Below are 26,681 nucleotides of genomic sequence, written 5' to 3'. Positions count from 1 at the left end.
CCAAAGCTCCAGTTTTCTCATATAACTGTTTAAATAGCTACTTAATGGGAACTCTTACCCCACTGAGAAGACACAAATTCCTTTTTAAGAAAAGTTAATTTCTGAATTAAAATGTCACATACTTCTTAAAACTACCCAAATGCTCAACTTTCTTATTTGACAAATCTCAAAAACCTATACTTTCTTATATGATACATGCCAATCACATACATTTATGTTCATAAGTGTTTTACACTTGTAAACTGAAAAATATTATTTTTTTCACTACAGTACAGAGAGAAAACCAAAATTGAGTGATTCTAAAATTCTATTTATTTTTATCCATCACCATCAGAAATTATTTTAACATGTAGTCAATTACATATGCAGAAGTAAAGATTACAACAAAGGAGGAACAGTCAGCTCTGTGGGCTCAGTTTCAGTTATGGGACATTTTTCACTTATGATGGTACCTGTAAATTAGTTCCTGCTAATTTCTGTGATCACAGGCTGACAGAAACCTCATGGAGTTCAATAAAGGGAAATTTCAAGTCCTGTGCCAGAGAAACAGTACATGCTGTGGACAGACTAGCTGGGAAGCAGCTTTTCAGAAAACGCTCTAGGGTGTCCTCAAGTTGGACATGAGTCAGCAATGTGCTCTTGCAGCAAACGAGCTGTCCTGGTTTGAGTGAGTGGCAGGGTTTTTTGGTAGCAGTGGAGGGGGCTACAGCGGTGTCCCCTGTGAGAAGCTTCTTGGGGCTCCCCCAGCTCCAGGTCGGACCAATCTTTGCACCAAGGCTGGGCTGCACCTCTGCAATAATGTATGTAAGAAGGGCAACCTGAGAGGAGTTGTGTGAGTTGTGAGGAGCAGTTGTGAGGAGAACATCTGTGCGAACACTGAGGTCAGTGGAAGAAAGGAGGAGAAGGGTGGGGAGGTGCGCCAGAGCACAGACTCCCCTGTATCCCATGGTGAGATGGCAGGGCTGCCCCCCCCCCCCCCCCCCCCCCCGCCACCCATGGGGGTCATGGTGGAGCACATACCGATTTGCAGCCTGTGGGGGGCCCTACACTGAAACAGGTGACTGTGCCCAAAGAAGGCTGGGGCCCTGTGGGAAGAAGCCCTTGCTGGTGTAGTTCAGTGCTGGGAGGATTGCAACATGCACAGGTGACCCACACACCTGTGGGAGTGACTCATGTCAGAGCTGGTTTGTGGAGGACTGTCTGCTGTGAGAGGGGGACAGCACTGGGACAGGGGAGGAATGCCAGGAGTTTCCTCTCCCAGAGGTGGAAGAAGCAGCAGGACTGACTGCACCCCCCATTCCCTGCCCCTGCGCCGCTGGAGACGAATAGGTAGAGATATCGGGAGCAAAGCTGAGCCTGGGAAGAAGGGAGGGATGGGGGGAGGTGTTTTCAAGTTGTGGTAATGCTTCTCACATCCCTACTCTGTTGTCGTTAGTTTCTGTATTAAGTTTATGTTCTTTTTTCTTCCCTTAACGAGTCTGTCTTTTGCCTGCCTTAAAGGATGATGCCATCCCTCCCTGTCCTTATCTCAATTTCTGGGCCCTTTGCTTTCCTCCTTCTCAGCGCTGCAGGGGAAGGGGGAAGTGAGCAGCTGCATGGTACTCAGCTGCCCTCTGAGTTCAAACTACGACACAAGGCCAAAAGCATCTCAGGCCGCATTATGAAAAGCATTGCCAGCAGGTCAAAGGAGGGGAACCTTCTCCTCTGCTCACCACTGGCGAGGCCACATCTGGAGTGCTGGGTTCAGTTCTGGGCTCACCAGTACATAAAAGATATTGATAAGACTGGAGTGAGCTACATAGGAATAAATAAAGGAATATGTGAAATGCTGAATTTATTAAGTTTCCAAAAACCTAGATTTTTAGCGTAACTTGGTTTTGGACTTTTAAACTGAGTGGCTGTAAACAACTAGTAAGAAAATATACCACAGTAAGACCAGATGTTGCTTCTGGGTAAATTTTAAACATATAATAGCTATTAACAGAAAGCAAAACAGGAAGAGCCTTGTTCTTCTAGACAACTTGCTGTACAGCATGACTCTCAAGGTTTTTGGTTCCCACAGTCTCAGATGATGCAAAAAGTGATTTCCGGAACACTACTTTTCTCGTACTTTGAAATCACTTTCTTTGCATTTCTTCAATAAAACCATTTAACCATTATTACATGAAATGGAAATTTGATGTAGCTTATACCATTGTTTCCATTCTATGCTGAAAACAAATCAGACCTAAATAAGTAGAAGTATCCACAAAGAATAATATTTTAAAGTATCAATGAAGATTAAGAATGATTTTAACACAGTTTTGCACTTTTCATCAGAAGCGTAGATTCTGAACAAGCTGGCTAAAACTAGTATACCAGTCTGTTTTAGCTCACCAGTGTTCTTTACATTAAAATGATAGTTAGATACAGATCTTTTTTCACAGTTTTCATCATGATATACTGAAATTAACTACAATTTATACATACTATTAACCACAATTTATACATACTATAACAGAAAGGCATGGAGACATTTGGATAAAAGGAACTGATATAACTTAAATATGCAGCTTCATCAAAATGTTGTTCACAAAATCTGGTACAACTGTTCTGAAAATTCATTTTACTGAAAAATAGGAAGATAGAAAAGTATTAAAATTAAAAATGTCCTGCTTTGACATTTTTCAAATAAACAGTTTCAGTACTTCACATTGAAACTGAATTTATTGGAACATTTAATGATTATGTATATGCATGGAGAGAGTATGGGATTTTTTTTAAAAAAACCCTTCCATTTCAATTTGAAACAGACCAAATTTTACATAGTGGAACATCTGTACAATCCTCACAAATACACTAGTCACGTACATTTTTAAACTCATTTAAATAAACAGAAATTCCTCTGAATTACAATTACTTTTCTCTTCCTTTTTGCTTCAAGGGGTATGGTACTGAATCAATGCTTGTAGACAGCTAAAGTATTTGCGGATAACTAATCATTTGATCTCTCCTACTTGCATCAGATTCTTCTACTTGCATCAGATTCTTTTCTGAAAACTGAGTAAATGAAAATAGGCAAGTTTCTAATTTCAAAAACTTGTGTCCAAAATTTAGAATAAGAAAACTGGTTTTAAGCTTGGGATATGCTGAAGGACGGGAGATAAGGGAAGATTTAGTTCTCTCTGATTTCTTGGTTGCGTATACACACATACACCCTAAAATTATATCGTCAGTATGAGGTAGGTAACTACCATGAGGGCCCTAATGGTCGATCCTTGTCACTAACAGCTCCAACAACTCTTCTTGCACTACAGCACCAAAACCATACATAATTTCAAATTTCTCTAATGACTCCAAAAGGTGTAAGGAGCCTTTGGTTGCCTTTTCCAATAAGATAATATGAAATGCTCCAGCAGTTCATTTTAAAGCAGGAATTGCCCCTGAGTATCTTCAGTATGCTTGGCAGGGGCTCCTATACATCCTGCAAGAAGACAGGAAGTTCATATTAAGAAAGATAACTCCCTGTCTAAAACAGTGAGGAAATAAACTGAAAAAGAAAACTGTCACAGGCTTTTTAAATTTAAACACAGCCTTAATTTTGCCTCATGTTTGTTAGGCAGCACTGTGACCCTGTTAACTGAGTACTTTTCAGCTATGTTTCCAATATTTATTCATCTTTACTAAAAAAGGAAAGCAAGAAAAAAAAATGCAAGTTGTAGACATCATTACGGGGACACCCCAACCTGTTTCTGGTATTAAGTGAAGAATTTTTACAGAAGTTTGACTGCTCTGTCAAAAATCACGTACAACATGTGGAGGTTTAGATCTATTGAAATGGAGTTGAGAAGGTGTCACATCCCAATTTCTCAGGACAACAACTCAGTTTCGCCAATTCCCAGGTCAGGATTAAGGTGAAACAACACCAAGGATCTTTCATTTAAAAAACCTCAATTTTTATTCGCTCACAACAGATATTTGGCATGAAACTGTCAGTAATCTTTGCAACCTCTTGCAACAGGCATTAAACCTACACCGACTAGTGGCACATCCTATAACATACCCTGATAAACCTTAAACACGCCCAAACAAGCCTTGCCTTATATGCTGGCATACAGAATAAGAATGGGAGAGAAAAAGGGAGAAAGAGAGGAAAATGAGAGCGAGAGACATAGACAAAAAAGGAAGATTTCACCAGTCCTGGTTCCATCATTGGTCCAGCCAGCCTAGGGGTCCAGCTCTGGAGGGGCACAGCCACCCTGGGGCTTTGAGTTGTGTCCTTTTATAATTCCTTGCCTCTCCTTCAGGAGAGGACTTGGACTCATTGGGCTAATTAGGCATCATGTGCAGTTTATGCTTCTAGAATTCTCCTTGCTTTTGGTACATGTGCAGTTTGTACCTTCAGATTCTTCTGGAAATAAGTCAATGGGCTTGGGGGTCGTTGGGGAGTTACTTCCCCTCTTTGCAGGTGTGACCATTGTTTCACCTTTCCTTTTGGTACATGCATTGTGAAAATGGCTTCTCTATTGGCTCTTCACAGAGTTGTTCAGGACAGGGAAGTTCAGCTTCTGAAAAGTGCAGTCCCACCTCCACAGGACCCCCTCCTCTTGCTGCACCTCCCTGCCATCACCTACACAGCCCTGGCATTTCCACAGAGACCATTTCCTTTGCCAAAGTTCTTTATCGGATGGTTGAGACATTAACTGTGGTTTCATCGGACCGTCACAGAGGGCACAACTCCGGACCTCTGGCCTGCTGAGTTTAGTCATACTTATTTCTGTCTTAAAATTACGTGAGATGTCTTTTCCCACATGGCAAACTCTCCTAGAGCACACTTTTTCTTCTAACTTCTTGTCTAAATTTATTCACTTCTAAATCACACCACTTTTTGTTTTATTCTCTGAAAATTTATAATCTTGGAAAGCACATTTTTCAATTTGAATTTTAATTCCTTGACCACGGATGACCAGAAACGTACTTACATTCCATATGAGATTTTATCACCACCTTTTCTAATTACAACTTCTTTTTTTTTTTCCAGATGCATCACACTGGTGATTCATCTATGATTGACTAATATACACAGGACATCTCCTCCAGTGACACTTCCAAATTAATGAGACCACAGTTACTGTACAATCATAGAATAACTTGAGTTGGAAGGGAAACATAAGGATCATCAAGTCCAACTCCCTGCAACTCACAGGACTAACTAAAACTAAACAATATGACTAAATGCATCATCCAGATAGTCTTATAATTAGTCCTGCAACATAGACTTTGTTATATAATACTGGTAAATTTCATTATGTTCTTCCTGCTCTTGCTCTCATAGACATAAACTTCTTCCTCTGTACTGAAAATTCCTCACAACTTCTTGCAATAAGGAAATTTCTTCCTGATAGTCCTGCATTTATCCTCAGAACATCAGACCAAAACTGACCAAGAAGAACATTGAGATGAAAGATTGATATGTCTACTACTGTGGATAGCTCCTTTTCTTTCCTTTTCCCTAATGCCTCTGGATTTGAGAAAGTCCTAAAAATAAGTTTATTTTTGACAAGTTTTACTTCCTTCTCCACTCAGGCTTTCTGAATTCATTCCTGTTACTGAACTGCAGTCAATTTTTTTTGTTGTTGTTTTTTCAAGTTTTCTTTAAGATACTTCTATCTCTGTGGCATCTGACAATGTGTTATATTGTCTTTTTTAGAATTCTGTGAAGAACCATTTTACTTGCGTGTAAGAAGAGCTATAACAGAAGGCTCAACTGTAACTGAGACAGTAAAAATTAAGACTTTTTAATTCAAGTGCACATAATTATTAAGAAAATATCTGCCACAGTCAAGTGCCTACCTCTGCATTTACCAAAGTATTTAACTATGTACTTACTTGACAGTCTGGTTGTAATTGAAGTAATTTATCTTATTCCTTATACAAAATAAGAACTTATTTTAGTAACCACCGCAACTTTATCTTACAGCCTACTCCTGCATGATGTGAGAATGGAACCTTCCCAGAATAAACCATGGTTTGTTTTAACATTTGAGCTCAAAGGTTTTCTATCTAGTGGGAAAAAACCCCAACAAAACAAAACAACCAGTTTGTCATGGGCAAGTTAATATTTTTTGTTTGGAAAATTTCTATTCTGTTGTTGGAACCTGAGCCTGGACACTAAAGACTTTATGAAGAACCAGTAGGTCATAGTAGATCCCTCATATTCTAGTTTCTTATATATCTATCTTGACAGGATCACAACAACTAAATGGTTCACTATAATTTTAAATATTTAATAACTAACTAAATGTATGATTTTACTAATTACTGAGGGAAGTGAACTGTTGCAGATAGGAATTTCATTCACTTTATTTTTACTCTAATTTTATCACTGCTTTGCTTTAGGATATATAGTTATTTTTTTGTAACTTAGCGTTCTGAATATACTGTATATATTAAAATACATTTCAAAATCTATTATTATTCTACCTTGAAAGAATTAGACACATCTCTTTTAACAGAAATAAGAACAGTTTTTATGGTTTTTGCATTTTAAGACAAATGCTGAGCATGTACAAGTCAGCAGATGCATTTCTTTTTTCTTGAAACTTCAAAATAAACTTCAAATTTAAAACTCCCAGTAGACTTCAACTTGCATTTGTGATTTAGTTCAAACTGTAACTGTAAACAAAATGTGCAATATGAAGATTATGGTCATACTCCACATTCTGAATGTTTCCACAACATAGATGTTTTTAATCTAGGCCTTTGAGTCAGATCTGCTTTATATAACTAACATTATATATTTTGTTCCCTTACAGGGACAGCAATAGACACTTCATGGCTAAAAGGCAAAGCACTACAGAGATGACAATTAGTAGTCAATTTTCTTCTATGGTTGTGATTATAGTACTGGAAGACACTATGTCCTTTCTTAAGGAAAATTATCATTGAAATAAAATACATGAATCCAACATTGAAAGACTACTGCTGTAATACAACAGAAATCACTGAAAAATAAGTATATTTTTAAAAGAAAATAGTAAGCTTTTTTAAATAAGTAGGTTAGAATAGTGTTCATTTGGTATTAAAAGAAGGGGGGGATTAATCAGACTGCTTATATTGCAATGGAGAACCCTAAGGGGGAAAAAAAATCTCTTCAATTTACTGTTAGTGAATAAAGCCTTCTCAAAAATCTCCATGAGTAACAGCCTGAATTTACAAAATGAAAAAGTCTTGTGCTGAAGCCTCCTGAATTAAGGAATCTGAAGAAAGCTTCACTGACTGAGTGGAAAATACACCAATTTATGTGGCAATTGCACAGATGCCAAAGGTAATCATAGCATCTTTCACTGTTTTCATACTGCAAAGCATATTCAAGTGAATTAATTTAAGAATTTGCTGCCATGCTGCCTCCCAGAAAGCAGACAAGAAACTTTAATCTGCCATATGCAATCAAAGGAGTATCTGTTATAGAAATATCACAAGTGGCCACCTTATTTGAGCAGGAAGCTGTCATTTGTTCTCTTGCCAGTAGTTAAAGCATATGTATATAGATGCCAGGTTTGCCAACTCTATTTCAGTTAGTATGGTTCACTGTTTTTTAAAGTACCTTTCTCTCATTCTCCTGCAGGCTGGTTTAATCAGCAGGATATTATTATCAGGATTTTTTCCACTGAAGTGTTGTACTCATTCCATTGTCTTCAGATTGCTGCAACTTCAAAATCACTATGCTATGGAACAGATATTTTTCTAGATTTAGTGGCAGTGCATTGTTGGTGTATTCCACGGCGATTGTTGTCATTCCTGTAAACATCAACTTTGCACTTTGGCCTAGATATCTGCATCAAACTTTTCAGGTAATTTAGCATTTAAACAAAACTGACTTTTTTTTTGGTGCAGATCTCATTATCTAATTACAACCCACATTCTTTTAACAAACCTATGTCCAGTGTGGCTCTATATGGCTGTAAAGTTACAGGTGTCTTTTCATTTATTCTTTTGAGCTGTACAGACATGGTTCTACTGTCTGAGGACCACTGTGCAGGTTGGGCCATCAACCTGACTTTACATGCACAACTCTAGTGGTATCTGGCAGGCTAAATGGCTGTAACTTTAAGTACTGTGTATAATAATTTTTTTTTCTGTTTAAAAGTAGCACAGAAGAGTTAATCATGGTCAGTAGAATAGTTGTTAGGTTGTAGCACCGACAGGATGGAAATATATTTTACCAGAAACAGCAGAAATGTAACAGAATAAGTTGCTGCTGTCATAGTAACAATAAAGTAAAATACAGAGTCAGTAGATTAAGTTGGGTCCAGTAAAACATACAGCATTAATTCTTCAAATATTTTCTAGTCAAAGGAAACCATCTTACATAACCATCTACACAAAACAAGCATTAACTGGACTGTAGGAAAAGTGGTCTTCAACTTCCAAAAATATTTTCAGATTGTCTAGAAGAAGCCAGAGGGGGCGCAACCACCGCTTGGCAGACTGAGAGGTGGGTAGCAGAGTCATTGGAAACCAGAAACTTGGCTGTTTCTTTTTCTATTTAATAAAGCAATATTTTTTTTTTTTCCAAACACATAACATGACTCAACACCTCATTAGGTACAGTGTTTGTAATCATTCAAATCATCAAAATTTAGACTCTTTTTAAGCAACAATCCTCACCTTGGAAATAAATATAAGTATAGCTTAGATTTTTAGTATAGTTTATGCAATTTGATGCATCCACAGTCAAAACAAATTCTTTCAAAATACTAAGATATTCAAGCTTAATGGTGAATTCTTTATCTAATGGATTCACTGTTAAAAGCCAGATGGGACTACCAGACCTCCTGTAGAATTCAGACCATTAACTGAAGCACTGTACTGAACCTAGCAGTTTGATTTTGGCTAAAGCACATCCTCCTGAAAGCATGTAATTTTGAACTGGCGTGATCAAGAGGTAGAAAATATCACCTATTTCCTTGACTGAATATTCCAGTTGTTAATCATAAAGTCAAAGGTCTGCCCTTTATTTGGTAGTATGCACTTTCAATTTCAAACCATCGACTCTTGTTGCCCTCAGACCATTAGTTCTGAGTATTTCTCCTTGTAAAGGTACTGCTATAATGTCCTGAAGGTAACCTTTCTGATAAACTAAATATTAAAAACTTCTCACTTTAAAGCCTTTTCTCCCACTCAGTCTTATTTGCTCTTTTCATCTTCAAAATTTTGTAAAAATACAGACAAATAAAATCAACATTGTTATTTCAGTAATGCTACACCCCTCATTACCAACCTCCAATGTAAATTTAACTTTCCTAATCTTTTTACAATATATAAATAATCTATTTAAGGGCTGGCGTTTTTTGTTTGGTTTGTTGGTTTGGTTTTGGTTTGGGGTTTTTTTGGTTTTTTTTTTTTTTTTTTTTGGCTGATTACTGCTTTGGAAACCCATTTTGAGCTGCTTTACTCTTAGTTTACATAATCATGGTTCTCCTGGATACAGTCCCACCCTCCTCAGTTCTAAGTGTAGGACTTTGCATTTATTGAGTTTATTGTTGCATTTATGTATTGAGTGAAACAGGTTATCAAACGATCTGGGTTATTTTGACAGAATGCACTGTTCTCATCTTTATTCATCATTCTGCCATTTTTCTGTCACCCCAAAATTTTATCAGTAGTAGCCTTATGTTTACTTTTAATCTACACAGAAAGAAGCTGAATAGAGCTGGTCTTACACTGATCCCTGTACAGCCCTAGTGGAACCTCTTCCTTTCATGATGATTTTGTCTTTATTGACAACTTTTTGCTACCTCCCAGGTAGCCAGTTCATAGCCATGTAATGGGATTTGTTGCTACTACTTATTGCTATCTAACTAGAATGGCATGTGACATAGCAGTTTTCTTTTTCAATATAACTTGCCATTTCATAAAACAAAGAAATCGTGTTTCTTTACCATGACCTATTTTCCAGAAAAACACATGGAAAGGCATTATTGCTATTTCTACTTTTTTTTACTGGCTAAATTCTTTCTCAGCACCTCTATTTTTCTTTTTTACTTTTTTGCCTAAATTTGCCGGCCTCATGTTACAGATTTCCTTTTGCTTGGTCTTTCAGAAAACTGACACACATTTACTTTCTGCAAATTTCCTTAAATGCTTCTTAATTGAGGGAGAATCTATTACCCTCCCTAGTTTTGGGACAGGACAGTAATTACAGTTCTCCATTAATCTAATCCTGTTTCTAGAAAAGTCAACATTTCAGGGTGAAAAATAGGAAAATTCTGCCAATTTTTTTGATGGGCAGATTCTGAAAAGAGTTCACAAAGGAGCTAATTCCTCCATTTTCAGAAATTGTTTATCAATAACTAATGTGCTGAAAATGTGCAAGTTGTTTCTTTTGAAGTATAAATTGTACATGAGTTCCTATGAATTTTCAGACAGTAAAATAGAGTTAAACATTCTTTCAAGCAAATCCCCCATCTGACTGGTTTTGACCTCTCCTAAAATTGCTTCCCCATTATTGAAGATTTTATTTTATTCCACACAAAACTGATGGAGATGAGGTATGGAGAAGTACAAGAAAGACTTAAAGACATACTTTGATTTGAATGAAAATATTCTGTGTCTAATAGCAACATACCACTATATACTAGTTCTCTGCATAAGTGTACATGATGAAATAATTTAATTTATAACAGAAGACACTTCAGTAGCTTTGCACTGACTCGTGATTTCCTTGGAACTGAATCTGAATTAGTGGCATTTCTATAGTTCTGAAGAAACATATGGTTAGGAGTAAAAAGAGCTAAATGGTCAGTTTTTCAATACAGTGGTCAAACTCTAATGTGTTCCCATTAATGCAGTAGGCATGTGCCTCAGGTAAAGCAATATGAGGCAAGCCTGCAGAAGTATGATGTTACTGCTGTGTTGAAAATTTATTTTTCTTTTTTGACAATTCAGTTAGAAATGTATTTAAAAGACAAAGAAGTATCTGTACCCTAATGGGGGTGGGGGGGTGGGTGGGGGTGGGCAGGGGGAAGATAATTGTTTGCTCAAAGCTGGTAACACGTGACTTCTAGTTGTATAATGAAATACTTAAAGTATTATGTTCCAGATAGCTATGAAATATACCTAGATACAGATATACATGACTAACAGATAACTTAATGCTGCTTAAATACTGAGGATTTCTTCATAACAGGTTACTTGTCAGGTAGGCAAGCAGAGGAACCAAGCAAATGATGTGCGTGTGAAGATAAGGCAAGAGCAAAGAGTGCTGGAATGGAGGAAATTACTCATTAAGTGTGATTTCTTCAGCTACAAACTTCTTACAGGTGTATTTAATCCTTGGTGAGAAGGGACAACCTTATGACATGAGACAAACAAAACAAGTAAAAATGGAATGCATTCTGTAACCTCTGAACATAGCAGATGGAAATTAAGTACAGGAATCTTCTCAAAGGAAATCTCATTTGACAACAAAGAGCTTAAAACTATCTGAAAACTACTTACATTCACAAGCTTGGAAATACTTCTCTCTTAAAATAGAAATAGTATTGACTGCCAGTATTAAACATTGCTTCTTGTAATGTCACTTACCTTCTGGCCTACATAAAAATGTATTTAATCTATAGCTTGATTGAAGATGACAAAATAATAGACAGCTGAAGGTTAAAGCTGCTAATATTTCACTTATAATCCAAAGCTCCTTATTACTTCCTTCATAATGAAAAGAAAAATAAAAATGGAGCCAAAGACTTGACTTCATATTTCTCATCTACTATTATTAAATTAGACTTTTATGCAAATTAATTTTTTGTCTTTAATAAGTACATGATAATGTATCTAAATAATTAGAGATAATTAACATAGTTGCCCATTATGTTGAATAATATTGTGGCTTCTTTTCAAAGTAGATCACCTTGATAAGAGGAACAAGAAGAGAGACAATGACTATAGGCATGACAAAAACCCCTTTCAAATAGTGTCAAAATGGTGTCTGGCCAATTAAAAAACTGAATGCAACATACAGTGTTGAAAAGATTCCACATTTGGACAAAATTTTTGTGCTAATTTAATTACAACTGACACACAAGGTTGAGACATATAATTCAGATTATGTTAGTAAGAAAGCTTGCTTAGCCAACAGACCAAGCATTTACTTGGTTGCTGTGTTCTTTTCTCCCTGTGATATTTATTACATACCCATGAGCATTCCACTTGACTGTAATGCTTAATTGACCCATGCATAACACATTAAGGACCTTATAGCAGTATAGCATAACTTGTTATAAGTCATTTAGAGCATAACCTTACTCAGCAGTTAAGTATGCTTATTTGTAAAGTGCAAATGAAATACAATGAGATTGGTGTTAATAAGGAAATGTGAAACACTTTTTCCATGTATCGTAGGTACTTGATTTACAATGAAACCATTTCTGCTTGATGTCTTACGATAGCAGCCATGCAAGCTGAAGTCTATTCAAAGCAAATTCAACAATTAGCAAAATACCATCAGCAAAAATTCTTCATTTTAGAAAGTGCTCTAGTGTTAGATTTAGTATATCTGAGTGTAAATATATATATGTATATAAGTTACAACAACTACCTTATAAATACGATTAATTGATTTCCTTACAGGTTCTTGAAAGGAAAATCCTAGAAACAAAATATTATTGCAATGTTTTCTGGAAAAATAATTTAACCAACAAAAATGTATACATTCATTGAATGGCACTTGTAAAAAGTCCCAATCTATTCACACAATGAAAAATATTAGTTCAAACTCTGCATAGGAGAAAAAATGTCTTAGAACTGCACTCTGGATAAGCAGAACACTGACTAAGGAACCACAGTAGATCACAAATAGGTATTTTTAAATGCTGAAAATATATCTGTGGTATCATTAAGTATAGGACAGTTTTCATAACTTTCTGACGCAAACAGAAAAGATAATAAAATTTAAAGAAATACTACCGTAAAATTTCTGATATGTGTGTTCACAAATGTTATTTTCTTTCTTAGACCCAACACCCACAAAATCTTTGTCTGTTAGCTGACATAATAGGTAGCTATTGACTTCTGTTGGGATTCTATCAGGATTTATTGACCTGAGTTAAATATTGATCTAGTCAGAGAAAAGATAAAGCTCTAACTAGAGGTACAATAAATCTTACAGTTGGCTGAAAACAGAAGTCTGTGTTGTCCCATTGTTACAGGTGCACTGCTATCAAGAAAATGACTACTGAATTAGGGAAGTGGTGTAGCTTGTTGAAAAGAGGCACCCTCACACTACAATAAATCAAAAGCATCACAATCAGGTCACACAAAGCATAAAATATGACCATTCCATGACAGGACACGAGCTTATAAAGTAATTTCTTTTTTTTGATTTGACTGAATACATTATTCTCCAAGGTAGTCAGCCTCTGCTGTATGCTATGCATTAGCACTGAACACCTCTTGATTTGAAACTGAAGCTTGTCTGCATTTGAAATTATTCTGAATTTAGAAGAAACACAAATTTGAAAATTCAAGCACTGACTCTTAACTTTCAATAAAAACAAGCAAGACTGACTTCCTTAACATGGTTGACCTTAAGTTAGACTATTACTGTACCTTTTGAATATGAATGACAAAAAAATAAATGATTCACTCTTCTGCTAATATTTAGAAGGAGTGGAGAATGCTTTTAAAAGTTCATAAGGAAGTAGGCTGTCTATTTAAAATCCAGTCCTTCACTTTGTTTAAGTACCTATCCCAAGGTTAAATTATTATTCTTGACCTAGTTCCTGAATAGTATGTCACAAGCTATATACAAGTACCCCCCGTTTCTAATAATTATGACAAAATAAAACAGATTCAGAGCAGTATACCAGTGCTGTGGTTTACCCCAGATGGCAATTAAGCACCACACAGCTGCTTGCTCACTCTCCACCCCCCACAGTGGGATGGGGAGAAAAATCAGAAAAAAAAAGTAAAACTTGTGGGTTGAGATAAAAACAGTTTAATAGGACAGGAAAGGAAGTGGAATTATTCTTATTCTTATTCTTATTCTTATTCTTATTCTTATTCTTATTCTTATTCTTATTCTTATTCTTATTCTTATTCTCATTCTTATTCTGTTATTACCAACAACAACAACAATAATAATAATAGAATATACAAAACAAGTGATGCACCATACAACTGTTCACCACCTGCTGACCAATGCCCAGCCAGTCCCCGAGCCACTGTGTCCCCTGGCCAAGTGCCCCCAGTTTCTATACTGGGCATGACATCATAGGGTATAGAATACCCCTTTGGCTCATTTAGGTCAGCTGTCCTTGCTGTGCCCCCTCCCAGCTTCTTGTGCACTCCCAGTCTCCTCTGGCAGGGCAGTATGAGAAGCCGAAAAGTCCTTGACTTAGTATAAACACTGCTTAGCAACAACTAAAACATCAGTGTGTTATCCACACGATTCTCATCCTAAATCCAAAACACAGCACTATCCAGTTCCTAGGAAGAAAGTAAACTTTATTCCAGCTGAATCCAAGACAACCAGTTTTCACTCTGAATTTCTTTCACCATTTTTCTTAAACCAAATGAAACACAGAAACTTATTTGCCCATTGTTTTCTTTGTATATGACCGTAGAGGAAGTCTTTCCTCTAAATTTAATCTACTATAACAAGCATTTCTCTGTATGTGTAGCTCAGTTTTTCTAAATCTCCAGAATGACCTGAGGTAATGTGAAACAGTACACCTAAAGCAACTTACATGTACCTACATATACAGTATCTGATATGTAAATAAAAAAGAGCACTTCATGTCATGTACCAGGCAAGAACCTATAAAAATCCATGGTATCAGAAGGCAATCTTATAGGGAATCTTAATCAGAATGGACAGGAGTTTTCTTTGTGCAGAAAATATAGCAATTAGGATTTGTCATGTTTGGAACTGTCACATGTTTTTCTTGTTCACTCTTCTTAGGATCTTCTTAAAGTATATATGATGAAAGTGATCAAAACCTCACATTGTTGATCTTGATCAGGTGTAAATCCACAGACTTCAAATCAAGATAATGAAGCTATGCCGATTTACATTGGTAAAGAATCTTATCTTTTATTTTTAGGCAAAAAGCTTCTTACCACGATTAGGGCTAAACTGTCAATCCAGTAATCTAGTTGATGAGTTTTCACTCTGCAGGTGTGTCCTGGTTTAACCAGGATAGGGTTAAGTTTCCCCAGCAGTGGGGGGGGAGCTCTAGCCGGGTTATTCAGATACCATGCGGACCGTCACATCCTGGCGCGTCACATTTCCTGGCGCGGGAGTGCGGTGCACTCGTGGTTTTGTACATCTGCTCCTCTCACTGCTGTATTTGGTAGCTATTTTGCTCTGTTCATTGCTATCACTATTACTGTTATTGTTATTGTTGGTTGTGTTGCTATTGCACTGTTGTATTAAACCTTTCCTTATTTCAGTCTTGGGGCTTTGTATTTCACTCCCTTTGTGGGGAGGGGCAGCAGCTGCGTGGTCTCAGACCCTGGCAGGGGCTAAACCATTACAAGGTGTTAATGGCAAGGGGAGCTAGTATCAGGGAAGACTGTCTTATATGACCAAGGTAGCTGTTACAGCTCCTGAGAATCTGGCCAATAATTGCACTTCATTTATACCACAATATTTATAAAATCAGAGCTGAAGATTATATATATTTTTGAATCTCTGTTTTGAGGTCAGGAATAGGAAACACAGACTGAATGACTATTTGGGCCACTCACCTCCTCTTAGGAATTCAATTCTAACCTTTCTACCTCTACTTCCAATCCTACATTTTCTTTCATGTTCAAATTTCAGACTGTCCAGTCTTTTACTATCTTGTTTTACTGGAGAAAGCCCAGCATACAAGTGAAAATCATTATCTGCTACAGGCACAAAGTGATGCTCCAATGCACAACAAGCAATAATTAGAGAAAGAGACTTTATAAACAGTGTATTTCTGCTAATGAAACTTTCATGGAGAAATTTAGAACTGCATCTTCTGAGAAAAACTGTAAGTAAACCAACAGTAGAAGTGTAACTGGAAGAAAATTTTGACTCCCTAAAGCTCAGCTATTGTAAATTAGGCCAAATATTGAAAATTAAGTAGATCTAAGTCAGGAAATACCAACAAAAACCAATATATTTCCTGGAGCTAGTACAGTTATTTGCAAAACTTAGTTTTGTAACTCATAGGAAAGTGAAAATTAAAATGAACCATACGTATTTTAAGGTATTTCATATTTGAATATATGATATTGCTATTTTCTGCTACATTTGAGTAGGTCTGCTGGTTATGTTAGAAATCATAACTTGCAATATATAATTGACGAGAAAGTGGCAATGGTGCATAATAGCTTCTTAAGCACCAGTAGAGGTTGCTCGTTTATGTCAACACTATCTTCTTAATTTTGATTAGAACTTCTTGTACACCCATAAAACTCACTTTTAGTGAGGAACAACTTCCTGTATATAGGACAATTGCCAGCATGAGGATATACTATCCTAATAAATTCTTTTTAATACTTTCAAAGACATAGTAAGAAGTTGTATTCTGGTTGTTAGACGTCTGAACAGTAAACCTTAAAAACATATTTTGACATGCATAAAACTTTTGCATGGTCATCCGTTACTGTAATACAATATCACCTAGGATTTTTATGAACTCTGTTGCAGAAGCCATTTACAGAAAGATTGGAGAACAGTCTTTTATTACCCTTTTTAAAAGATGTAATTTATCAAATTGACAATGACACATATATCCTCAGAATCTTAAGATAATTTAATGGTTTACACATATATAGTTTGCAAAGGACATGGCTATATCACTCTGTTTTGAAAAATTAATATTTCTTTTTTCAAGAACAAGATATTAAAAGTTTCTAAAAGCTGTGTCATAGCATTAAATCTTCTATTTTTGGTCTCATTCTGAAAAAAAACAAAAAGCCCTAGCAAAATAATTCTCTTTATACAATAGCAAGACAGTATAGATAAAAGGTGTAATTTTCAAACATAAATGCCTGAAAACAGTAATTTAAAAACATGGTCTGCAATTAAGTGTGCCCATTTATCCCTGAGAAATCATACCTAACACTGGGCAATAATATTTTAAAAATACTGACTTCACCATTAGTGTTTTGTATCTAAAAAACTGTTTTTCAGAAGAATACAAGGAACGTGTTTAAAGATTCAGTCTTGCTATGTAAAACATGGGAAAGTGATTAGCCTTGCTAAACCCTACAGTAGAAAATGGTAGAAATAATACTGACCAAATGGTTAGCAGAACATTTAGGACCACAGTCCAAACAGACCAGTGGTGGGCCTACCATTTGGCAGCCAGTCCGTCCTCCCCATCAGTGACAGGTGAGAATCATAATCTGGGACTCCCCTGTCCTGGGGACTGAATGGATGCCCATGTGTCATGGTTTAATCCCAGAGGGCAACTGAGCACCATGAACTCACTCTTTCCCCCTCAGGGATGAGGAAGAGAAAATAAAACAAAAGACTCAGGGATGAAGATAAGGACAGGGAGTGATGACTCACCAATTATGGTCATGGGCAAAAGACAGATTTGATTGGGGAAGGAAAAAAAAAACCCATCAATTTAATTTGAACACCACCCCCAACACTAATATACCAATCAAACAGAGAAGGACAGTCAGGAATACAACCACATCTTAAAAACACCAAAACCCTGCCCCTCCCTTCTTCCTGGGCTGAGCTTTACTCCCAATTTCTCTATGTCTTCCCCACCCATCAGTGCAAGGGGACAGGGGATGGGAGTTGTGGTCAGTTCATCACACGTTGTTCCTGCCGCTCCTTCCTCCTCAGAGGGAGGACTCCCCACACTCTTCCCCTGCTCCAGTGTGGGGTCCCTCTCACGGGAGACAGTTCTCCACAAGCGTTCTCTAACGTGAGTCCTTCCCACAGGGCTGCAGCTCTTCATGAACTGCTCCAGCCTGGGTCTCTCCTATGGGCTTCAGTTCTCCCAGCAATAGACTGCTCCAGCATGGGCTTCCCTCAGAGTCCTGGCCTTCTTTGTGTACAGCCACCTGCTCCGGCGTGGGGTCCTCCATGGGCTGCAGGTGGGCATCTGCTCCACTGGTGACCTCCATGGGCTGCAGGGGCACAGCCTGACCTCTCACCACAGGCTGCAGGGGAGTCTCTGCTCTGGCGCACCTTCCCCCATCCTTTCTTCCACTGAGCTCAGTTGCATAGGTAGTTCCCTCATCACTCCTCCTCCTCTCAAGTTTTCCTTCTTAAATATGTTATCACAGAGGCACAGCCACTGTCACTAATTTTCTCAGCCCTGGCCAGAGGCAGGGCTGACTTGGAGCAGGGGGAGCTTTGAGAAGCTTCTCACAGAAGCCACCTCTGTAGCCCCCTCCCCCTCTACCAAAAACCGACCACACACAAATCCAACACACCATGACATACCTAGTGCTTCACAGAGACTCTTTGCTGCATGTATTTCTTGCCCAGAGCTTCTTTCGGTTTTTATGTGCAGTACAGTCATGATGCACTGCAAATACTTAGCTATGATTAGAAAGCAGCCCTAGCCAGCTGACTCCAGAGAAACCCTTTTGACCCACAGCTATTCTCCCTTAGCAGTTTCAAGCTCTAGGAAGGTGCTGCTCAGAATATGACTGATGCAGTTCATACAGAGAATACCATTACATCTTCATTTCAGGAAAAGTGATACACTTTAGAGTCCAGAGACACACAATGTCTTCCCTTGCAAAATCTGTGGTTGTAGCTCTGTGCATTTTACAAGTTCTCATTATTTATCTGAGTTTTACATAACTAACAGAGAAGGAACCTTTTTTAAAGTCATCCCAATTCCACATAAGTGTTCCTAGCGACATTTTTAAAAGCTATTTCTAGCAAAGGACTGAAGACATGTCTGTGTATGACAGTTCTGCATAAACACCATAAATTCTCATAAATCTGTCAAAATGGAATTTTTCATTTTCTGTTGCAAGACTATTGTTATTACAAAGGCATATAAAAAGACTGACTTGTCAGTACTTGGATTTATGAATTAAATCCATATTCTATAATGGCACAAAGAGTGTCTTGGTAATTATAGATCTGTTTACTGAGTTCACTAAGTGCAATATTCAAAGGGACATACTGAGCAAACAGTAAGGAAATATATGAAGAAAATAACCTTCTCTCAAACTCCCAAAAGAGTTTCATTTTTTCTCCACCTGCATATAATATCTTAAAGGCTGAATTCCAGAGCTTTATTTTAGTCCTTCCATGAACAATGATCCACAGATTGGAGTCTTGTTTCTCCATTTTGTGCTACAAATCTGAAGAACATTTCCTAATTACATGCATGGCTATTAGTTTCCAAAAAAGTCAGTTACATACACAAATTATTCTACCAGTACTCCTCTGTAACCACCAGCCGTAACTTCCAGTTTTGGTTTCAGAAATGTTTCAGAGCCCTAGTGAATCTTCTCATTAAGCTATTTCCAGCCCTACCTCTCCTGACAAATGTATTCTGATTGTCTAGCTATTGCCAGTGCAGAACATAATAATGTGAAGATTATCTGCCTCTAAAGATTGCTCTCCATGGAAGGACTCTATGGTCTCTGACATTAAGCACAAACTCCTTATGCAAAAGCATACCAATCTTATAATTTCTCACTGTGTACTTGTAGAACAAGAAAAATTCCCAACAGTTGGCCATCAGAGGAGAACTCCCAACATGAGATACAGCAAATAATCTAGATCACTTAACGAGGATTGTAAAGATGCATCTTATGCAATTTTATTTTAAAAAGGCTTCAGAAATAATTGCTTGAAATGGTTAGGAAAAACATCAATGACTGTGGTAGTCATACTATCTGACAAGGCTTGGTATAGCAGTGCAGGCACTGAATAGCATAAAATGTAAATACAGCACACTTGAAAACTGAAGGAAAACAGACCTGCTTGAAAAGTCCTCCATATAGATGCCATCTATTCCTTATATCATAGAATTGTGTTCTCGACTTCTGTATTATTTTTCTTTCATTAAAATATATTTTTAAACTGACAGCCCTGCAATTATAACCTTAAGCCTGAAAGCTATGCAACAGTTTTTTGACTTGTGCCTCATTATTAAGGCTACACTTTATCTGTAGGAAATATAGTCTATTGTTAATGGTGCAAAATGGAAAACAAAACACCATTACACTATGCATATATTTAATGGGCAGCACCAACCAAATGATGCTGTTTGATGTTCTAAAAGCGCTTATGTAGATGCTTAAGAATTTCCACCAACTTTCAATGTCCTTCAGCTTTACTCTGAGCAATTCTAAATAATAGAGGGTCACCTGTGAACAGCTTATTCAGGAACACAGCACATCTCAAGAAATCCACTGAAATATTCTGAAACACTTCAGCATAGATTTTTCTTCATGTAAGAACTCATATTTAGATTATTTAAACACTGCACCAGGTCAACAACTATGAATATTTCTGCACTGTTAAAAGGACCACTTTTTCTTCTTGTTTGTTTTCTTCTGTGTTTACTTATCTTAGTTTCCAGCATGGTGATGTTCCCACTCCCTGCTTATGAACAACAAAATGAGCTTAATACAGTGAGCTTCTATGAGCAACAGGAATACTGGGTATAGCATAAAATGCAAGAGTTATCAATAACTCATCCAAAAAGAAGGACTCATCCAAAAAAAGGAAGAGGGAAGGTAATTATGGGAAAGATATTCCATGATCTTTTCATGTTGTGTATGCACATGCATGTGTGTGCCTGTGATCATTTCCTTCCTCCCTCCTTTTGAATTGTGGCAAGAAGGGTCATGAAAGGAACACATTTATCATATGATATTTTAGCCTTCAGCTTTCATATTAACATAAATGAGAATCTTACACTGAAAACAATGTTTCAATGCTTAACCAAAACCTTACAAAAAAAGGAACAGATTTCTAATTAGGGCTGCCATCCAACCTGTTTGTTTTTCTTTTTTTTTCTGGATATGTTCTGCATACCTGACTGAAATTTTATCCAGACAGGCTTTAAGAATTCTGCACATTTTCCAGATACACAGCAAATCTAACCAGCTGAGGCTTCTGATGGGATGTCCCATATATCCTGCTTTGGATTTACTACGGAAGTACTACACAGATGATAAGTACCTACACAGCCAGTTTCATGCACCCAGGGAGTAAAGAGATCTTCCACTGTAAATGAAGTCTTTACATGCTCCATAGTTTGGTGCATCCTGAAAGTAATGAACTTACTGACCATGCTCAGAGCAACTACAGTTTGTATATGCAGGTGTCTGACAGATGAATATATATTTCTGAAAATGTCAGATGGAAACATGAAACCCCTTCCTTCACTGAGTGAACTCTGTGTTTACTATTTCCTAGTGTGTCTATGCTTTGTTCTTTACTTACTATTCCCAGCAATCCATTCAGACTATTCATCCAGAGTCAGCTCAGGAGCAAGCATTTTCATTCCAGGCTAGGCTAATCCTGCATCTCAAGAGAACACTCATTCAGTCACTTCAACAGCTCTGGGTTATTTTTTTGTCTGCTATGTAATAGATTTAAAAAATAGAAAAGTTTGAATTTCACATTTTTTAAAGAAGCAGAATACATTTTCCAGGAAAAAAATTATTAGTTTTACTTCTTCTGTGAGCTAAGGAGTATTCCACCATGAAAATCACTGTGGCAGGAATGAAAATAATATAGTTTCCCCCCTCTAACATATTTACCAGCCTGAATTATTCTTTAATCTCTATGTGGATACAATCTACAAGAATACCAGTTTCAAACACCAAATCTTACCGCCATAAATGGATCTGCTCAAGTATAAAGTAAAAGAATCACAGAGAAACAAGTCTTCTTGTCCTAAGGAAGGATAAACTGTATTTGAAATATTATTGACACATGTTGGTCTAACATGGTTTAAAGACATCCATTAAGAAATATGGCATTTCTTAACCAGTTTCTATTCCAGTCCTTTAACAATCCCATAATAATTTTCCCTAATGACTAGCCTGAATCTTTTTAGTTACATTACAAATTTATTGCTTCTTGATCTATTTTCCTTAAAACTGAAATTTAGTGAGATGGGCCAGAATACACATCACTGACTCTAAATATATTTTTTTGGTTTTGCTTATTTATTTATGTATTTATTACTTAAGCAGAGATTCAGTCAGATCATTTATAATCAGAACCCAGGTTTAAGACAAATAATAAGAAATTTATGTACAAACATGCTATTGTGGAATAGTACTATTGTCTTTTTTTTTTTTTAATGATTTAATGAGAAGAAAGACTAAATTGGTATCTTATTTTGCAGTACGTCATCTATAAATATATTTCACCCTTTTCACAGTGGTGTTAACTGACAACAGTTTACTGTACCACACTACATTCTCACATACAGCTGTTGAGCAACACTGAAATCATTTTCCAGACCATTAGGTACATTCCCCACATAAAAGACTGAGATGCTGGTAATAATGCAGAGATAATTCAAACAAGTACATGCAGGTGCAAACCTGTCAAATGGCAAAACACTGCAAGGATAATGGGTTTTCAGTCATCACTTATATTCCTCTACTTGAAGGCAATGTTTTCGTTTGGTATAGATTTCTCCTGTGCAGCTGGCATATTATTGCCCCACAATAACAGAGTATTAGCAGAGCCAAAAGAATGCAACCAAATTCTGGCTAAATAAACTGACTTCAGCAAGGAATTATGGAGGGAAGTGAAGGAGGAATCACCACATTTTACAAAGCTAAATGATATGGCTTCTCTGGTATAAACCATATGACTGTTTACATGTATAAATGAATAAGGAACTCAACTAGAAATTACAGTTGTTTGTGTCATGCACAATTATAACTTTGTGCTATTATCTCTATCTCTGCAGCGATTCAAAACATGTAAAGGAAATACAATGTCTTGAATGTACACTTATGCAAAAACGAAGCAGCAGAGTTCAATTTTAGATATGTTCAAAGTGATGAGTAAGAAATCCCCAAGGCATAACTCCTCTGAAGCATCCTCAGAGGCAGCACCTACTCAGGTCTTTAAAACTGGGGGAATTACAGATTCCCCCAAATTTCTGAAGTCTTTCATAATTCATGTGCAAAACGTCATAATCATTAATTTGCACAGATATCATAGCAAGTGAAATACTGAAAATGTTATGCAGAAGCCTTAGTTTGAGATTTTGAAAACAATCCCTCCAATGTGTAAATTTAAAGAAATTAAATTGTTTTGAATGACTGCAGCTATAACACTCTTGTTTGGTACTATGTTTTCTGTGGCCTGGTGGAAAAGGACCTGGGGCTGCTGGTCAACGGCCAACTATATATAAACCAGCATTGTGCCCAGGTGGCCAAGAAGGCAAATAGCATCCTGGCTTGTATCAGAAATAGTGTGGCCAGCAGGACTAGGGAACTGATCGGACCTCTGTACTCAGCATTGTTGAGACTGCACCTCAAATACTGTGTTCAGTTTTGGGCCCCTCACTGCAAGAAAGACATTGAATTACTCGAGCATGTCCAGAGAAGGGCAACGAAGCTGGTGAAGGGTCTGGAGCACATGTCGTATGAGGAGCGGCTGAGGGAACTGGGGTTGTTTAGTCTGGAGAAGAGGAGGCTGAGGGGAGACCTCATCGCCCTCTACAACTACCTGAAAGGAGGGTGCAGAGAGCTGGGGATGAGTCTCTTTAACCAAGTAACAAGCGATAGGACAAGAGGTAATGGCCTCAAATTGCGCCAGGGAAGGTTTAGACTGGATATTAGGAAGCATTTCTTTACAGAACAGGTTGTTAGGCGTTGGAATGGGCTGCCCAGGGAAGCGGCTGATTCACCATTCCTGGAGGTGTTTAAAAGATGCGTAGATGTCGCTTAGGGACATGATGTAGTGGTGGACTTTGCAGTGTTAGGTTTATGGTTGGACTCAATGATCTTAAAGTTCTTTTCCAACCTAAATGTATATTTCTATATGTAGATATGTAGATTATATGTATATTTCTGTTATATTAAACTCTGCTATTTAGAAGAAGCACAGCTAAACAGTGCTACAAAAGAAAAGAGTTGGGTGTCAGTTCAACACTGCAGTTCCTAAACTTGTCTTGTGTTCATCACATAATTTTACTATTCTTTCTAAGCCTCACGTTTAGATCATACAAACAATCTTGAACCACAACAGAACCTTGTTACAAATTCAGCATAGCCCTCTACATCCAGTAGAGAAGTTCTGTCTAGTTCACAAGTATTCTGTATTTTTGAAAGAAAACTTAATTTAGGAAAGAAGCAAAGGAACTGCCATTTGTTTCATCAACATACAGGACAAAATATCCCCCTCCTCCACAACGGTTTGTGCTCTGAATTGGCAAGCTCATACTGCCCATCTTAAAAGTGAAAACACTTCAGTTACAAATATTTTTAATTGCAATTTTACATTGACTGGGTTGAGAAAATGTAAAATACTGTACAAATGTCTGAAAACTAAAGTAAACAGCAAGTTGCTCATTTTGACCAGACAGATTACTCCTACTAAGTAAGCAGTTTTTAAGTTGTGGGTTCACACAATACATGAAATGGGAAAGATAAAATGCCAGATGTATAAATTTGAAGAAATATATTCAAAATCTCTGAGTTAAGGAAGAACAAAGCAGCAAACAAAGTCAGACAGGGACATTGGACACCAAATTGGCATGATACATATCCGAAGACTTGTCTATCTCTAACAATTAATCCATAAAATGTTTCAAAAAATAATGGCCTATTTCTAGGGAATACTGTAAAACTTAAAATAAAAAAATGAGGAGATTCTGAAATGCCCAGGCTTATGCTTCTGTAGTATGTGTTGTAACAAAATTCCTTGTAGTAAACTAAAGGGAAAGGACAGCCTTAAACAGTGAAGTTTTATGTTCATCTTTGATGCAAATATGTATGAATTGTGTATTACAATACTATGATGTATTTACAGTCTGATGGGAAACAACCCATATGATATATGACTTATATATCTGATTTTTAAGTCATAGGTTTCTGTTTATAGTGATCAGTTACAAATCCCACTTTTTGGCTAAAATATATTATTCTTCGGTGCCACGTAGTTCTGGATTTTACTCTTTCAAAGAGAAGCTGTTGCTAGTTTCAGATACGAACTCCAACTGGCTTTGCATTTGAACAGCTGTCTATGAGAAACATGCTATATTTCTCAGTAGCTTTTCACAACTATGACCATAGCTCTCCCTTAGGAAATAAGAAATTAATTCATAATTCCTGTTCATTAAACCATAATCACAAAATACAAATTATGCTGTCTTCTCCTCTGTCCAATTTCATTATTTTCTGCTCAGTAGAAAAACTACAGTTTGTTCCCAGACATGAAGGAAATTCAATCTTCCTTTCTCTTAAAACCTTCAAATTTGTTCTCAACTATGGAAGTATGTTTGCATGATGTTATTAGATAGATACGTTGAAAGTTGTGAAAACAGACATATTGCTAAAACATAGTATCATTTACAGTTAGTTATTCCTTATCAATACTTCAGTTACTGATACTATTCTTTCATGGACATTGAAGGCACATGAAAAAAAAAGTGTCTAAAACTTAACATTATTTCTGACATATCCCAAGTATATTTTGAAAATGTTTTTCTTTCTCTGAAGAAGTTTGAAATAGCAAAATATTTCCCCATTCACAGTCAGGATGAAAGTAAAACAACCTCAGGAATCTTTATGATAAAAGATCCTAAAGATCACTGATATTGAAGATGTTTATTTTAGTAATACTAAGTTCTTTAATTTTGACTTGAATTCCCACTTATAAATATAAAAATAAAATGTATTTCAAAGACCTTTTTAAAAAAATAAAACTGAGTAGTCTGTATTTAGTGTTTTAATTTCAGTTATCCAGGCCTTTCCAACAAGAATGTATTTTCTAATAGAATCATGGTCGGCTGCCATGGAAAACTGTATATATTCAAAAGTATGAGGGGGATTTTTTTCAGTCGCAAAATTCTTGGGTTTATATCTTGATGACTTTGTGAGAAAAACATGCATGCGTGTAACTAAAATGCTTGACTATTGAAATTTCCTGCCAAAGGTGACTGTTGGCAGCTTTACAGTAGTTTTTATAGCTAGTACAGAATATAGCATGCTGGCTTGAAAAATTGTTCAATCATCATTCCTGTCTTTCAGGTTGGCTGCCTAGAAGGTGGTAGATTAACTTTATACTGTTAATGTTACTTTCTGTTAAAAGCCTTTGATAGCATAGCCCCTAGATATCTGTCAGACTTCCTTCTTGGGTCTTGACCTGAGTACTGACTATGCTTATATAAACTTGCTCTTTATAGATCATAGCTAAATCTCCGACTTCAAAACAACAGGTGATTTTTATCTGTACTGCTGCATTTGCTTAGATTTAGTACTCCTATCACTTCCATTTCTACTCCCCCTTCCCCATCTTACAATTATAATAATTCTCCTTACCGACCACAGTATTTCTTATTGAGCTTTCTCTGACACTGAAGTGTCCTGATTGCCAGTTTTGCTTAGCTTCTAAACTTTTTAGTAAAACAGTAGAATCGCAGAATCATAAAATCATAGAATGGTTTGGATTGGAAAGGACCTTAAAGATCATCTAATTCCAACCCTTCTGCCATGGGCAGGGACACCTTCACTAGATCAGATTGATCAAA

The 26,681-nt window shown here is 36.8% G+C and overlaps 1 protein-coding gene across 1 annotated transcript in view; it reads right to left on the bottom strand.

The window, feature by feature from the left end:
• Window positions 1-26,681, bottom strand: part of CDH18 (cadherin 18) — a 273,391-nt gene that overhangs the window by 69,496 nt on the left and 177,214 nt on the right. The window lies entirely within an intron of this gene.

This window comes from Strix uralensis, chromosome 1 (assembly GCF_047716275.1).
Source record: "Strix uralensis isolate ZFMK-TIS-50842 chromosome 1, bStrUra1, whole genome shotgun sequence".
NCBI lineage: Eukaryota > Metazoa > Chordata > Aves > Strigiformes > Strigidae > Strix > Strix uralensis.
Note: the sequence above shows the minus strand (reverse complement) of the source record. Positions and strands in the feature narration are given on the sequence as shown.